The sequence below is a fragment of the Sapajus apella genome, unplaced genomic scaffold, assembly GCF_009761245.1.
Source record: "Sapajus apella isolate SASKATOON/1434 unplaced genomic scaffold, GSC_monkey_1.0 scaffold74, whole genome shotgun sequence".
Classification (NCBI taxonomy): Eukaryota; Metazoa; Chordata; class Mammalia; order Primates; family Cebidae; genus Sapajus; species Sapajus apella.
Window position 1 is genome coordinate 2,570,470 of NW_022437014.1, and position 17,858 is coordinate 2,588,327.

The following is a 17,858-nucleotide window of genomic DNA, read 5'->3' on the forward strand; positions in this document are numbered from 1 at the left end:
CTGCAATCCCGGAACTTTGAGAGGCCAAGGCAGGAGGATTGTTTGAGCCCAGGAGTTTGAGAACAGCCTAGGCAACATTAGTGAGACTGACCCCGTCTCTACACAAGGAATTTTAAAAATTAGCTGGAAATAGTGGCATATGCCTGTGGTCCCAGCCACTTGGGAGACTGAGGTGGGAGGATTGCTTGAGTTCAGTACTTGAGGCCACAGCGAGCTGTGATCACACCACTGTGCTTGAGCCAGGGTGACAGAGCAAGACCCTGTCTCAACAACAACGACAAAAAAAAAAAAAAAAAAGAAAATGTAGAGGATTACAATAGGTGAGGTAAATGAGGATGAAGAATGGAAGAGTTATGGAAGGGCAATGGTATGAGCAAGAGCAGCAGGGCAGGAAAGCACAGAGAAAGTCCAGGAAGTGATGTGTAGGTGTACATGGTGGAAAACAATATATCAGAGACAAAAAGAGGGACAAAATACTGGCAGCTAACTCTGAGCTCTTATAACAAGCCTGACAGCCTACAAAGTGCTTTGTGTTCATTCATCATTCCATTGAATCCTCACAGAACCCAAAGGGCAGATACCATTCCATTTCCATTTAACAGGTGAGGAAACCAAGGAATAGCAGGATAAAGTGACTTGTCTAACATGGACCAGATAATAGTAGGTGGTTGAGCCAGGATTTGGACACAATAAGTGATTTCAGAGCTGTACACTGTGCAAGGTGGCCAGAGAAGGCAGAGTTACTGAGTGAACCATGGGGACCAGATCCAGGGAAGCAGTGAGTAGTCACAGATATGAAGAGAGGAAAGAGTTTCAAAAAGGTAGAGGTTGTTTATAGTCATAATCTCTCCAAGAATCCCTGGGTCAGGACATAGAAAAGCCTTTTAGGGATGAGTAGTTTGCTACTGGAGAGCACTTTCAACATAGTGGTGAAGAAGCCCAAACCCAGAGGATTAAACAGGGAGAGGGTGGGAGAATGGGATGAGGTGACCAAAAATCAACTTATCAAGAACAGAGAGGACAGTAGTGAGAAAAGAGGGATAAACTTAAGATTTTTTTTTAGGCTAATGATACTTGGGTTTATTTATATGTAGAGACCAAGTTAGTGCAAATTGTCAGAGAAAAAAGATAGCTGAAGTGACAAAGTCCCTTTTGAGGTGGGAGGCAAAGTGATCAAAGATGTGAGAAAGCCTCAGAGGGCCACAGAGATGAAGGAAGACAAGGGAACGGAAGGGAGGGCCTGTGAAGATGGATTCTGAGGTCATGAGGCACAGGCTGAAGAAGTCTACTTCTGATAATCAAAATCCCCTGTAAAGAAGGAAGCCATTGCCAGTGCTCAAAGTAGTGGTTCAGCTGGAGGTGAAGATGTAAGGATTGTGGTAATGATTCACAACAACCTGTGGAAAGCCAACAAAAGCTGTGTTGGGTGTGGCCTGGCATCACTAATAGAGCAGGTTCACACGTCTCTTCACCCGGCTTTGATGCCAGTCCCTGGAGGGTACACCAGCAACACACTCACTTTGTGTGTGCTGCTTCCTAGAGCCAGCCACCTCCACCACAAACCAAGGGGAATGAACATCCAGATGAGATGAAGCAGGGCAGAGAACAAGACATCTCAAGAAAATACATCCATTAAGAAAGCACATCCGGCTGGGCGCGGTGGCTCAAGCCTGTAATCCCAGCACTTTGGGAGGCCGAGGCGGGTGGATCACGAGGTCAAGAGATCGAGACCATCCTGGTCAACACGGTGAAACCCCGTCTCCACTAAAAATACAAAAAATTAGCTGGGCATGGTGGCGCGGGCCTGTAATCCCAGCTACTCAGGAGGCTGAGGCAGGAGAATTGCCTGAACCCAGGAGGCGGGGGTTGCGGTGAGCCGAGATCGCGCCATCGCCCTCCAGCCGGGGAAACGAGAGCAAAACTCCGTCCCAAAAAAAAAAAAAAAAAAAGAAAGCACATCTATTAAGGAAGAACAAAACATCATGAGAGATACAGTTTTCACAGTTAGATGCCCTTTCTCATTTATATGAAAATCTATATTTCATATTTCAGTATGTCTAATTAAAAATGCATAATTAAGACCCAGGCATGGTAGTTCATGCCTGTAATCCCAGCACTTTGTGAGGCTGAGGCAGGAGGATGACTTGGGATCAGGAGTTTGAGACCAGCCTGGACAATATGATGAAACCCCATCTCTACCAAAAACACAAAAAAATTAGCCAGGTGTGGTGGCACATACCTGTAGTCCCAGCTACTCAAGAGGCTGAGGCACAAGAATCATTTGAACCCGGGAGCAGAGGTTACAAAGAGCTGAGATTGTGCCACTGCACTCCAGCCTGAGTGAGAGTGAGACTCTGTCTCAAAAAAAAAAAAAGGATAATTAAATATTCAAATAGAATGTTTAAAGTATATGTGATATTTATGTATGCCTAATTGAAAATTCCTAATTACTCTAAAAGAATGTGAACTTTAATAAATGTGCAAGTACACATGCTAGAAGCTACCTCTAAATGTCTCCTGAAAATAAACAGTTGAAAAATGCAATATAGGCATCAGCACCTTTCTCTCTTTGTTTCATATCATTTAACCTAATGTACTAATTCATGGAAAATATTATGTAATTGCAAAGTTGTTTGGGGTTAAATAAAATTGTGCTTTTTTTTTTTTTTTTTTTTGAGACGGAGTTTCACTCTTGTTACCCAGGCTGGAGTGCAATGGCGCGATCTCGGCTCACTGCAACCTCCGCCTCCTGGGTTCAGGCAATTCTCCTGCCTCAACCTCCTGAGTCGCTGGGATTACAGGCACGTGCCACCATGCCCAGCTAATGTTTTGTATTTTTAGTAGAGAAGGGGTTTCACCATGTTGACCAGGATGGTCTCGATCTCTTGACCTCGTGATCCACCTGCCTCGGCCTCCCAAAGAGCTGGAATTTTACAGCCTTGAGCCACCGCGCCCGGCAATTGTGCTTCTTTTAGTCAAAACTTACTGCAAGACTTATTTTTAATTTTTTTGCTGTTATTTGAGACCTAAGTACCTACTTTAAAAAGTGATTTAAATAAGTTAAAACGTATTGGGGGTTTATGCTTATTGCGTGTCCAGTTTAAAGGACCACATTAGATGAATTAGTCTCATTTTTACTTTTAGCAGAGGTTCTAAAGATTTTCTAAATCTTCTACTCTCTTTGTTTTCATCATCTTGAAACCAAGAAAGTTTATAAATGTTTACAGAACATACATGTGGAATTTTGGATAAAACTTGCCTGAGTCACTTTTTGGACAGTCCCTACTCCCTATCCTGGCTTATTTGTCTTGACAGTTGCCATTCAGTCCTGTTCTGAATTATTTAGACATCTAAACATCTTGGGACAGTGATTTTTTTATATAAAATTATTAAATTAGACAATTCATCATGATGCCACATCCATGTCTTTTTGATGGACTGATGCTGCTCTTTTCAATTACTTTACCTTATAAGCTTCTTGGAATTACAAAACTATAAGTTTTGGGAAGCCATAAGCAATGCTTGAGGTTGCCATAAGAGATCTACCCATTTCCATTTCCATTTTCCCTGAAAACAACAGTAATGGGAAGAGGTGAAAACCGGGCATCTGCTAGTCCATATATATAACCTTGTGTGAGGTGAAAACACATCCTTTTCTATGGGAAGATGCAGCTCATAATGGGGATCATGGCTTAGGGAGCAGAGTTATTGCATGATTTCAGCAACCACTCCCCAGAACATGATAGCTTCATAGAGATTACAACCCAGCCCCAAGTCAGCTCATACTCTGAATGAAATAACACAGATAACTGTTAAATAAACAGTCCAAAACAAAATTCCTCAGGTTATAATGGGGTTCAGGAATAAACTATGAACAATTCCAACCATAACAGCCAAAGGGAACTGATCCTTTAAATAAACAACCAGACACAGGCAAAGAAAGCATGTCAGTTTCAAAAGCAATCTCAGCTCTCCTTCAATTCATTTACTAAGTTGTGTTTGTTTGAAACTCATATTTTTAATATCAGAAAATCTTTTTGAGCCACACTTGAATTGCCTTAAGTGCTTTTATTACTTTTTTTTTGTTAGTTCAAATTACTACCAGTCCCATTCTGTGTGGCTCTGGTGTGTTAGAACCTGTTTTAGTTGTTTTTCCTCTCCAGTGAAGCTTGGTTGTTTGGGTTTGTTCTTATTTCTCTTGGTGCCGCTCATAGAGACTCAGTTTACCTATATTCCCTTTCAATTTGTGCTATTTTATACCAGGCAGCTTCCAGAAGGAACTTATTCTCTGTTCCCTGATTTTCTTTTACTCTCCCATGTTAGCAAAGCCTCATCCTTCTTCATTTCCTAAGGACCCAAAAAGTCTGGGAATATTTCCCACAACTGAGGTTGATCTTCCCTCAGGGGTAAAGGATTCCTTAAGCCGAGCAACCTCAGGCATAAACACTCATGGTTTCTTGCTCAAGGCTCTCCTACTGCTGTCTTCCAGCTTCCTTTGGATCGTAGAGAAGGGAGCCCAGCTACAGCTCTCCACCAGCTTGGTTTTGAAAATGATGAACTATCATTGTCATTATTGTTGTTGTTTCCATTTTACAATGAACTCATTTTAAACCACAGATCCATTATTTCAGTGGCTCAATCTTTTTAATTGTGGACCCCAAAGTACACATTTAGCAAAGAAGTCTTCACTGAGCTTTCATTATTACATTTACCGCTGACAGATGTGGTGAAGTTGGTATATACAAACATAAGATCTGTAAAATACATATACTCAGAATATGAATACGGAATTAACTACTGCCTTGATGGTTCTATTGAATTCTGTAGGTCTACATCACTACGTGGTAAAACAATTCTCCCACAGCTTTTCTTTGTTGGAACAATGGTGAAACATTTCTTGTTACACTGTGCCATGACATCGTCAGACCTTGGCACCAATGTGATTGTGAAGAAGACCCTGTAGGAACAGTAGTAGGTCACACTGACTACATGAACCGAAGAGATTTAAATAAATATTTAAAATTATTTTAAAGAATAATATTAAAACTTCTTTTGGAACTTGTTCATCTTTGGGGATAAGTATAGGGGTTCAAGCTAGAGAAACTTGCAGTAAAGATTGCCCCTAAGTGGTCTCTAGCCATGAGTCTCAGAGCCTATACTCAAAAGCCTTCCTAGTTTTAGAGTAATTTGCATTCTTTAGAAGAAAAAAATATTTTTTATGTAACCACGTGACATGCTACCAGATCCAGTTCTGTTTTTAGATGTTTGTAGTTGATTTTACAGGAATTTTTTCATCAGCACTTTTCCTGAAGAAAAAAATTGAATTGATATGCTAATATACAACTTTCTTTTCTCAGTATCTTGAATATATTAATTACCTATCTCTTATGCAAATTTTTAAGTACACAAAGGCTCTAGAATTCAATTTTTTTTTAACTTTGCAATTCCTTTCCTTTTTTTGGTTTTGTTTCCTCCCATTCCCCCATCTCCTCACTGCTGATTGATGTTTCAAACTTTGGGAAACTGCATTTGGAAAGACAAAAGGGCAGGAGGGAGCCTTGACTTAGTTGTGGTTTGCAAAGAATACTTTGCTTTTAACCTCATTGTAAATGAACATAAATAGATTCCTAATTTTCTTAGGTTTACTGTACCTACTACGTGATTGGTATGTGTTTCTATCTAGTGAGAAGCAGCTTAATTTTTTTCAAATCAAAACTCTGTAATAACTTTAGTTCATTTATGTTTAATGGTATTCGTGGTATCTTTGTATTTATACCTAACCGTCATGCTATTTTTTTTTTTTTGAAACAGTCTCACTTTGTTGCCAGGCTGGAATGCAGTGGTGCAATCCCGGCTTACTGCAACCTCCACCTCCCGAGTTCGAGCGATTCTCCCGCCTCAAGTCTCCCAAGTAGCTGGGACATCAGGTGCAAGATGCACACACCATACCCAGCTAATTTTTGTATTTTTAGTAGAGATGGGGCTTCACCATGTTGGCCAGGATAGTCTCAATCTCTTGACCTCATGATCAGCCCACCTTGGCCTCTCAAAGTGCTGGGATTACAGGCATGAGCCACTGCACACAGCCCATCTTACTATTTTTTTTTTTTGAGACGGAGTTTCGCTCTTGTTACCCAGGCTGGAGTGCAATGGCGTGATCTCGGCTCACCGCAACCTCCGCCTCCTGGGTTCAGGCAATTCTCCTGCCTCAACCTCCTGAGTAGCTGGGATTACAGGCACGCACCACCATGCCCAGCTGATTTTTTGTATTTTTAGTAGAGACGGAGTTTCACCATGTTGACCAGGACGGTCTCGATCTCTTGACCTCGTGATCCACCCGCCTTGGCCTCCCAAAGTGCTGGGATTACAGGCTTGAGCCACCGCGCCCGGACTTCCATCTTACTATTTTTATTGATCCCACTTGTTTTATGTTTTTTCTTTTTTCCTTCTTTTGAATTTGCTAAATATGTTACTGCATTTTCTACTTTATTATTATGTATTATTTTACTATTTCTTAGCAGTTACTCTACCGATTATGACATGCATTCTTTATTTATTACTACAGGGTATATATTAATATTTTAATCACCTCCTAGACAATACTAAATCCTTAAAACATCTTAACTCCATTCGCTACCTATCCCTACCCAGTGCCTTTTGTTTTATTGTTGTCATCTGTTTTCATTTAGCATATTTTTAAACTATATACAAGACATGATTACTATCATTGTGTAGAGTGTGCATTCATTTGGATTTATCTCATGTTTACTCTTTCTTTCCTGCATCTCTGTTTTTCTGTGTTGGAATAATTTTTATTATGCCTGAGGAATTCCTGCTAGTATTCCTTTCGGTATGAATCTTCTGGTAGATAATTCTTTTAGTTATTATTTGCTGGGAAGTGTCCTTGTGTTTTCTTTTACTGGAAGAACATTTTCACTAGTTATAGAACTCCAAGCTGTGTCCAGTGGCTCATGCCTGTAATCCCACGACTTTGGGAGGCCAACATGGGTGGATCACCTGAGGTCAGGAGTTCGAGACCAGCCCAGCCAAGCTGATGAAACCTCGTCTCTACTAAAAATAAAAAAATTAGCCTGGCATGGTGGCACATGGCTATAATCCCAGCTACTTGGGAGGCTGAGGCAGAAGAATTGCTTGAACCCGGGAGGTGGAGGTTGCAGTGAGCTGAGACTGTGCCATTGCACTCAGCCTGGGCCACAGGAGGGAAACTCCACCTCAGAAAAAAAAGAACTCCAGGTTGGCACTCGGGTATTTCACAAACGCCTGTGCCCATTCCTAGGATTTAAAAAACATGCACTCGCTGGCAAATTTCTCTCCAGCAGACAGCAGCACACTGCCGCTCAGACAGCTCTGCTGTCTATTTCCCCGCTATGGTGTCAGAAATACAGGTGCAAGACCCAGGAAGACTTTGCTTCAGGCTCTTTTACTTTCCCCTGGCTGCATCCCAAAGGGTTCTCCCATGCTCTGTCATATACTTCACCTCCCTTTTCTCTTCACTACTATTCCATTAATCTTCGGTATTGGTGACTTGCAACCCACATATACATTATTCAAGTTTCTAATTGTTGGAAAGGTATTGAAAAGTAAATGGGTATGTACTTAAATTTTGTGAAAAGAAATTCAAGATTGAAAGGGTTTGCTATATTTCAAACTAGGTAAGTGCATGATTATTAAGTAATCTGACTTTCCATCTGATTAACAACTTGATTAGTCACGGGAAGAAATGCTGGCTAGTTGCTAAAACAAGCAAACCATTTATCTCAGAAGCCTAGCCCAATAGTAGTTTACTTTGTACTCAAAGAGAGTTCATCTGGGTTTCCAGTGGCAGTCTGGCATGTGGAAATCAAGGATGCTGCCTTCTCTAATCCCTGTGCCTCTGAGGCCTCCTTTGTATTCAGCCAGCAGAAAAAAGAAGAGAGTAATTGGCGGCTTATGACAGGCTGCTTTTCACAGGCTGCGTGTATAAGCCGTGCGCATCAGTTTCACCCACATGCGTGGGCCAGGACTCAGTCCATGGCCACACCCAACTTTAAGACAGCACAGGAAATGTCATCAAGCTATGTGCCCAGGAAAAGGAGGAAACTGGTCTGGCAAGGAGTTAGTCTCTACCACAGGAATTAATAAGAATTCAATTTAAAAATCATTGACTTTTTCCAAATGCAGCTCAAGAAGAATTATTTAATGTACACTTAATTTGTGCTCAAATTAACTCAGATATGATAAAAATTAACATAGACTAAAGTGTAATTTATCCCTGTTAGTGGGGTTTTTTTCTCTTTAACTTTCATAAACATAATAGAACAAATGGTTTTTCAGTCATCCATTACAGACTGTAGAACTGTCACTAGTGTTGATCATTATTTCAAATGTACTACCTGTCTATTTGGAGCAGCATAACCCCCTGGTCTGTCTCAAGTGTTACTTTTCCATTCCTGCCTTGAGGTCACGAGAAGTTAAAGAACTGTGCTAAGGGACCGTCATACTCACTACAGTTGCGCTCTCAGCTGTTGTCAGCCAACTGCCACCACCACCATGGCCACCACTCTCTCACCTCCTACCTGTGCCTAAGGGCCTTCCCTGCATTGGCTGCTCCATTCTTCTCCTAATTCTTCATACCCCTGACATTCCTTACTTTAAGACAAACTCATCTCTTCTTTGCCATTTCTGTTCAGTGACCATCTCTCCTCTTTTCACGAAGGTAGGGACCATATTTTCCATGTTCACAGTTCTATCTCCAGTGATACCTGGTGGATTAACAAATGAGGCTATTTGGGATCAGCTCCATCATGTACCTCACATTTCACCTCAAAACATCTGTCTCTATATGCACCACTTTCACATTCATAACTCTTGTCATGGAGACTTTCTACGGGTTATCTCTTTAATATCACGGCCCATCCTAATATCTTCGAGCCTTCCTCCCTCAATCAACTCCTCTTTCTTTTTTTGCTCTCCTTTTCCATTGGTTCTTCTTTTCTTTTTTTTTCCATCTAAAACAAGTCTATTTTAAAAGCAAAGTACTTTCACAATACTGTCATTTCAGCTTTTTTGCTTCTAGAATGCGAAGGACATAAAGTGCACAAGTACCTAAAATGTGAGTAGCTCAGAAAACACATCAGTGGGTCTTTCATTTCACAGATGAGAAAACTGAAGCTCAGAAATTACAACTCTATCCCCATAATCAAAAAGCAGTAAATTATATACCACCAAGTCTCTCTACCAAATCATAAGACTCATCCAAGAAAAACTAAATGACACATTAATTGTTTAGTTTCTCAAACAAAAGTTGATGCACACGGCACAGCCACTTCTTTTAAAAACAGTTTGGCAACTCTTTTGAGAGTTAAACATACACCTAACATGTGATGCAATCATTTCACTCCTAGCTGAGCCAAAAGAAATGAAGGCACGGCACATGTCTGTGTATTTGTGCAAAGACTTGTACATAAATGTTCACAGTATCTTTATTGTTGTTAATAGGGAAAATTAACGAAGTTCAATATAGGTCAATAAAGTTGTCTTTTTAAAAGTTTGTGCACATACTTGATATTTGATGGAATGTCTTTCTCAACTGGTTTCAACCAAGTAAAAAGCTGCTTTTCACTTTTACTCAATAGAAGATGTTACAAAAACTTAACTCCTTTAGTAAATGTCTTCAGATCACCGAAGGTCATCCTGAGTGACCCACTGGTATTTCCTTGCAACACTGGGATAAAAATTTTGACATTACTGGAAGACATCTGAAGAGTTTCTGCCTTTGTAACCACGGAGTCTGAGAAGCCCAATATGCTGACACACTGGAGAACCAGGAAAGCCACTGGTGTATTTCAATCCAAGTTCCAAGGCCTGAGAACCAGGGATGGTGGATGTGGGTGGGGGTCCATTAGAGTAAGTTCTGAAGTTCAAAGGTCCAAGAACCAAGAGCTCTGATGTTGGATGTTTAATGGGAGTGCTACTGTTTTTTGTCAGCCCTCAAAATATGAACAGTTTTTGACCCATTTTTAAGATTAATTTTGTCTCTCTGCTTCTCAAGCTTTTAATTTCTTTTCCAAAATTATGTTGCTGTCTCCAGTGACTCATTGCCCATGTACTCCCTCTTCTGTGATCTGATAATTACCCTACTCTGTGCTCATAAAGGTCATCAGTGACTCTTAGTTGCCAAATTCAATGATCTTTTCTCGGTTCTCATTTTCCTTGACCACTCTGCAAAATCTGATCTATTGCATACTGTAGCAGAGACTGCTGGTTGACCACCAAATATCCCATTCTCTCTTTCTTTCTTATCAACACAATTCCAATTTTGTTCAAGATGGTAAGGAGTCCAACAGAAGGACAACATTCCCCAGCCTCTCTTGCAATAGAGATGGTCTTATAAAATGTAAGCTGACATGCTTATATTCTTTAGGTTAATGCCAGCTGCTGTAACAAATTCTAAATTCTCATCAGCATTACACAATGGTATATTTTTGCTCGACTATGTTCAAAATGTACATTCCTTGTCAGCAGTAAACATTCCACATGGTCATTCTGGGGTCCAGCGTCCTTTCATATATTTGTCCATCATGTTCTAAGACCTTAGAGTCTTCCACATCCAGCTGGCAGATGGGGAAGGGGAATGAACAGCAGCATGTGGGAGAACAGAATTCAGCTATGTGGTGATACATTAGCGCAAGGGTGGCAGAGAAAAGTAGCTTATGGGACTGTTTAAGAAGAGGAAATGGATTTGGTGAGGAACCAGCTGGTCTCTGCTAGATGGTTAAGTTGTTCATACTAACGGATTCCGCCCCAGCCAGATCTGCAGGCATGATTGGAACAGACCAGTCACTGCTTCCTGACTGGGTGTATGCTAGAGCAGAAAACCTCACTTGATCAGTCCCTAAAGCCAAAGATTAGTGTTTCCTCTTCACACTCACCATAACAAATGTATTATTCTTTTTTTTTTTTTTTTTTTTGTGACAGAGTTTCACTCTTGTTACCCAGGCTGGAGTGCAATGGCGCGATCTCGGCTCATGGCAACCTCCGCCTCCTGGGTTCAGGCAATTCTCCTGCCTCAGCCTCCTGAGTAGCTGGGATTACAGGCACGCGCCACCATGCCCAGCTAATTTTTTGTAGTTTTAGTAGAGACAGGGTTTCACCATGTTGACCAGGATGGTCTCGATCTCTTGACCTCGTGATCCACCCGCCTCGGCCTCCCAAAGTGCTGGGATTACAGGCGTGAGCCACCGCGCCCGGCCAACAAATATATTATTCTTAACATTTTCTCTTCTTATTATTGCTGTGATAACCCACAAGTTAATTTTCACTCTTCCCTAATAAGAACTGTTCCCAATCACAATCAGACTCATAAACTTTTACAGCTATGAAGAGTGAAGTCTGAGAAGTAAATACTGAGATAAAGGAATACATTAATAAGCTGTCCATCAATTTGTAATTTAAAATTCCCAAAGAGAAGCAAAATTGCAAAATTTGAGTGATGTTGGTTATTGTCCACAATAATGTTTTTTACCAAGTACAAAAAAAGGACAGATTATGTTGATAAACATGCAGAGATCACAGTTCTATCACTGCCCAGATCAACAACTGTCTTGTTAGTTTAAATCACTCTGTAGAATCTAAATCAAAGTCCTCCCCAGCATATGTTTACCATTTTTACTGCCTTAGATGAAGTTTGTCGTCTACTCTTGATCCATTGGTTAAAAGTGTCATACCTGTAGATTATCCTTCATCCAGCCCAGATTTCTGTCTAGTAGGAAGACAATTTATCTCTATTTAAATTCAAACTGATCGTAGAAACATTGGAACCTGGTAATTTTCTCCTCCTGTCTCTCCAGTTTCATTAACAGTAACGATAATCACTCCTAAAGTTGGAAGTGTCCAAATTTTCCAACTGTTTATTCTCAAAGCTTTCTTGCTTTTTAAAAAAAAATTGTGTTGTTTTAAATTATTTCTCTTTCATAAAAATCTGCACCAGTTAATGTCATAGACAGAGAAAAACAATCAATTTCAAAAGTCAATTTCAATTGTTAACTTTATGTCTTCCTCCAGAGCCACATCCAGGTATGTAAAATAATTTTGAGTCCTAGACTTGTATTTGCATACAATTTGTGTTTATTTAACCTAGGCTCTCTGCCTGGTAGTTGAAGAGTGGAACACCTTTGCTTCTTAGGTAAGATACCAAATTGTTTAAGACTCAAAAATAGTCTTTCAGGACATGGACAAATAGTAGAAGGTATTATCGCTATTCATTCATTCAGTAAACATTTACTGAGAATCTATTGTGTGTCTAGCAGTGAGTGCTGGGACATAGGGGCACAAAGTTGAATAAGGTGTAGTCCCTGCCCTCGAGAGACTCACACCCAACATGCAAACAAACACACAATATCATACAGCAAATGCCTGGGGCATTTGAGGGAATGCAAGGGACTGGGTAATGGAGGTTTGGAATGAGGGTAAGAAATTTCTGGGAAGAATCTGAAGAAGATTGCTGAGGGATCAGAGAGATAAAATAAAAATTCAAGACTAAGCTGAGGAAAGGTAAATCAAAAACAGTGATGCTGTTTGAATATTTGTGTGCACCAAACCTCATGTTGAAGTGTAATCCCTGATGCTGGGGGTGGGGCCTGGAGAGAGGTGACTGGATCATGGGGGGCAGATCCCTTATGCATGGTTTAGTACCATCTGCTTGGTGTTGTCCTCAAGATAGTGTATACTTTCTCATGAGATCTGGTTGATTACATGTGTGTGACACCCTCCCCTCTCTCTCTCCTGCTCCCACTCTTGCCATGTGACATGCCTGCTCCCTTTTTACCTTCCTCCATGAGTTAAAGCTCCCTGATGCCTCCCCAGAAGCCAAGCAGATGTCAGCATCATCCTTCCTGTATAGCCTGCAGAACTATGAGCCAATTAAACCTCTTTCTGTATAAATTACTCAGATTCAGGTATTTTTTTTCTTTTTTAAAATTGTTTAATGTTGTCTGTCACTGTGAAAGTTAGTTCTTTATAGCAACATAAGAACAACCTAACACAAACAGTATGAATAAAACACAAGTTAGTATTGTAATGCTGGGGCCTGGGCAGTAGCCTCACTTCCCTGGCTCACCTAAAAGGTGATCAGGGAGGCTCCTTTAAACCTTAGGTAGGTATAGTGGAGCTTAAGGGCCCACAGCCTCTGGGTCTCAGCTGAGATGCCCACCAGCACTGCCACCAGTACTGAACACTGTAATGCACGGCTCAGATCCCCTTCAGGACTGAAAGGCTTATTTCCCTGGCTGTGGCACAGTCCTCAGCCGACAGCCCCCTCCATACCTGGCCTTGGCTGAGAGAGCTGCAGCACCCAAGACTCTGTGCCCTTCCCCAGGGCAACCTGTCCCCAGTCACTGGCCCATTTAGGGATACAAGGGCCTAGTACCCTTACCTTCAACTCAGGACAACTTTGAGGGGCCTTGTCAGCTTCTGAGTTTCCAGTCAGGTTGGTTAAGGTCTTTTATTAGAACTATCACAATCCAGTTTCTCTACCCAATTGTGCTTCTGTTCCTTCTTTTTCACTGGCGTTAATCTCAAAAGCACTTCTTAATAAGTATGCTACATATCCTATCCTAATCACCATCTCAGAGTCTGCTTTTTTTGGCAACCAAACCAGCCATACCTGCCAATAACCTTCCTTGGAAGCTTATGCAAGCTGCTAGACAAGCTCAGTAATCAGCGAAACTTCAGAAGCTATGATTGGGTTACAAATGGATTATTCCACAATTTATTTACTCTCAGGTCATCACCCAAAGACATTTTCAAAAATTTATGCTGATCTTTTGAAAGTACATTTTCTCCAGTTCCTACATATAGAAAGATCCTGATCCTGATTTACACATGGACAGAAGATCCTGATCCTGATTTATATGTGGACTTCTGTCCATGTGTAAATCTCAGCTTAGCAGCCATAAATCAAAATGGAAATTCTTGCTAGACAAAAGAGTAGGGAACCCCAAAAATCAGGAATAAGGATCAAACAAAAATGAAGTTTTTATTAAACTACCTGCAAATAGCAAACAGATCCCAAAATATTTGAGCAGACTTCACCACAAGATATTGTATGACCACAGAAACACAGGCCACTGAAACACAGGGCACGGACATGTGATCTGTCCCTGGTAGTAGTTCTGCCTCTTGACTTCTGAGTAGACAGAGAAAGTTGCAGGGTCCCTCCTTTCTCTCTCACTTCCTGGTCTTCTCTGCAATTTTCTTTCTCCAAGGCAGAGGCTTGCGAAATCCAAAAGATCTGGATGTCATTCTAGACTCATCACATACTAGTTACGTGAACTTAAACAAGTTATTAACGTCTCTGAGTCTCACTTTCCTTATCCAAGAAATGAGAGATAAAGAAAACTTCTGCAGTGCAGTTGGCAGAAATGAAAGCATTAATGAATATCACTTACGGAGCCATGCAGAGCATGCCACAGAACAGCGCTTAACATTCTCCCCTTAGCTGCACACTGGAATTAACTGGGGAGCTTCAAAAAATACTGAAGCCTGGAGGGCACTCCCTAAAGAGTCTGCTATCATCAGTTTGGGGTGCTGAAACATCAGAAAGGTTTAAAGCTCTCCAGGTGATTCCAAAGTGCAGCCAAGACTGGTAACTATTGTTCTATGCAGAGTATTTTATTTAAGCAAGATACTACCCTAGGAGTTCAGTCCAATTATTCCCCTTCACCCTCCTTCCCTCATTTCTACAGATAAGGGGATTAAGGTTTAGAAAAGTTAGAAGATTATGCAAGGGTACAGATCTAGCAAGGGACAAAGCTGAGATTTAAGTTCACACAGTATGACTCCCAAGACCTAACACATCATGGCCACACTGCTACGCTACCACTCCATGTCCTAAATGTGAAGAAACATCTAGCATGGTCTCTAGCATGCAGAACATGCTCCAAATTTGAGAGCTAAGTTTGTTTGTCATTTTTTAGCATCCTTCCTCTCCCTTCCTTGCTCTTCACAATCCCCAGCCCCAAATATCACTTGGAGTTCAGTAGAAGTAAGCAATGGATAAGATTTAGAAGCATAGTCAGGATGGATCCAGAAAAAAAAATATTCTTTTTTCCCTCTTTTCTCCTTCCTAAATCCTCACCATAAGCATGCATTTGTTGTATTCGTCTGTTCTCATGCTCAGAGACATATATATAAAGACATATCTGAGACCAGGTAATTTATAAAGGAAAGAGGTTTAATTGACTCATAGTTCCACATGGTTGGGGAGGCCTCACAATAACGGCAGAAGGAAAATGAGGAGCACAGTCATGTCTTACATGGCAGCAGGCAAGAGAGAACTTTTGTAGAACTCCCCTTTATAAAACCATCAGATGTTGTAAGACTTATTCACCGTCACAGAACAGCACAGGAAAGACCTGCCCCCATTATTCAATTACGTTTCACCAGTTACCTCCCATGACAAATGGGAATCATGGGAGCTACAATTCAAGATGAGATGTGGGTGGGGACACAGCTAACCCATATCACTTGTTTTACATTTAAAGTCTTTTAAAATAATTATTACAGGTACAATATTGAAAATATCAGAATCCAAGGAGACATTTTTCTACCATTCCTTCTCACGTGTAAGTGAATGCTTTCATTTGCCTACATAAGCTTCTGAGCCTTGTCCATGAGCATCTATGATTTTTATGTTTACATTGCCATAATGTAATTATATATTTAAAATTGTCATCCACATGATGTCATTTCTTTTTTCAGAAGATCTGTCCTATAACCCAATTAAGCAGTCTGGTACAGCTCTGCAGATAATGGAGGTAATTTTACCATTAACTTAGCCTAAAATAATGCCATTAAAGGTTTCCCTCTTAAGCAAAAAAAAAATAGCCTGGTTACTCTGAAAGCTAATATAAAAATGTATAAGCCTGTAGAGCTCACACAACATGACGTTTGCCTTTCCATATCTGCTGTATGCCCTTCAGTGCCCACACGCCTCATCCCTCTCACCCCCACACTTGGCACGGAGTAGGAACTCAAAAAATATTTGATGCATGAACAAATGACCTGTTTCTTGGCAGTATAGTGAAATTATAAAATAGGATTTCTCAGAAGCTGGCACAGAAGACTCCAAAGTTAGACCTGAGAACAGGGCAGGGTGAACACTGGCAAAGCAGGCAAGAAAGGCAACAGGAAATCCCATGGCAAAGGACAGCTACACTGTCCGAGAGGAAACGTGTGGTTTCCTGAATTGCACTTGTTCAAAACCTTCAGGCTTAAAGCACGACTATGTAAACCTTGTCAAGGACCCACAGCTGGCCCAACAGTCATACTTTGGGGTTGTTTTCTTTAAAAGTTATTTATAGTCTTAGGGTTCCTAGGAGAAATAGGGAGTTGGAAGCCACTGTAGCATGAAAATAAAGCTGCAAGGAATTGAAGTAGATATGCTTCAGAAGAACAATTCATGCAATATTCTTAGATGAAGGATTCTTAAGCTAGTGTCCATTGGGTCTCCTCTGGGTACCATAGAGGGACTTCAGGAAATGGTGAATGGCCTGAGATTGATGGGGGGGAGAGAGAGAGAGAGAGAGAGAGAGAGAATATGAATATGTGTGTGTGTGTGTGTGTGTGTGTGTGTATGTTTGTGTGTGTGTGTGTGTGTGTGTGTGTGTGTCTGTCTGTCTGTCTGTCTGTGGAGGAGACCACAGCTTTCAGTAAATCCTCAGGTCTTTTGATTATGGGGCTGCTCTTCCTTTCACTTCATTAAGTCAGGTGGGGCTCTTCTAAACCCATCTTTATGTGCTAGGGGCTAGAGGTGGGGATGAGAGAGAGCAGGTAGAAGACAGGGGAACTAACGCTATATAAAACCTTCTTTTGAGTCAATATAAGTAAAAGACTTAGAGAGTGTCCAATCTGCATCAGGACCAATAAATATTAGCTCTCTTTATTATTATTATTGCACTATGCCAAAGCACTTCATGTTTTCTCAAACTCACAACAACCCCATGAGTTCAACATAAGTCCCATATTCCATTAGGTTGAACAACCAACCCAGGGTCACACAGCAAGTGGTGAAGTTCAGAACTCTCTAATTCCATAGCTTAGATTCTTCCTCTCCATGCTGTGGCCTGAATTACTGGCCAGGCTTTCAGTCTGGAGGCAGCTTCTCTGTCTGCCCTTCAGGTTTTCACATCTAAAGCCCAAGGGTCTCGCTCTTTCCGAGTCTGTCCATCAGAACAGGCAGGAGGCCTAAAAATGAGCCCCTTCAAGCCAAGGCACAGTCTACTTGCTTACATAACATAACCTTAGTCATCCCACTCAGGTTCCACACTCAAAGCCAATTTCTCTTCTAGGGCATCCAGTGCTAGTTAAAGAAATAAAATCACATTTATCATAATTAACTCTCTTGCCTTTCTGACACATTCAAGTCAAAGGCCAAAAGGGAATAATTTTTTTCTAGTGGTCACAAATCAGAGCAGTGAGAAAGCTCTACACCAAATCTACCATTTTCTGATTTCAAAATCCATGCTAAAAACTGCAGTTAAATATCAGCTACCAAAACACCCTTCCGTCACACGAGAATCATGGCGACCGCATGTATTGAGCACTTTCTATGTACCTGCACTTTATGTGTGATTTCTATGCCTCAAAAGAGCCAAGCAGGCCAGACAGATGTTACTGCTTGGGAGGCTAAGCAAGTCCCATAGAGTCACACATGCAGTGAAAAGCAGAACCTGGACTCCAGCCCAGGCCTGTCTGATGATATCAACAGTGTTGCTAACCATGCTCTTCCCACCAGCTCTCTACAGTCACTGTGATTCACGGTACCCAGGACCAACACTGGCTCTTGGCTTTCCCGCAAA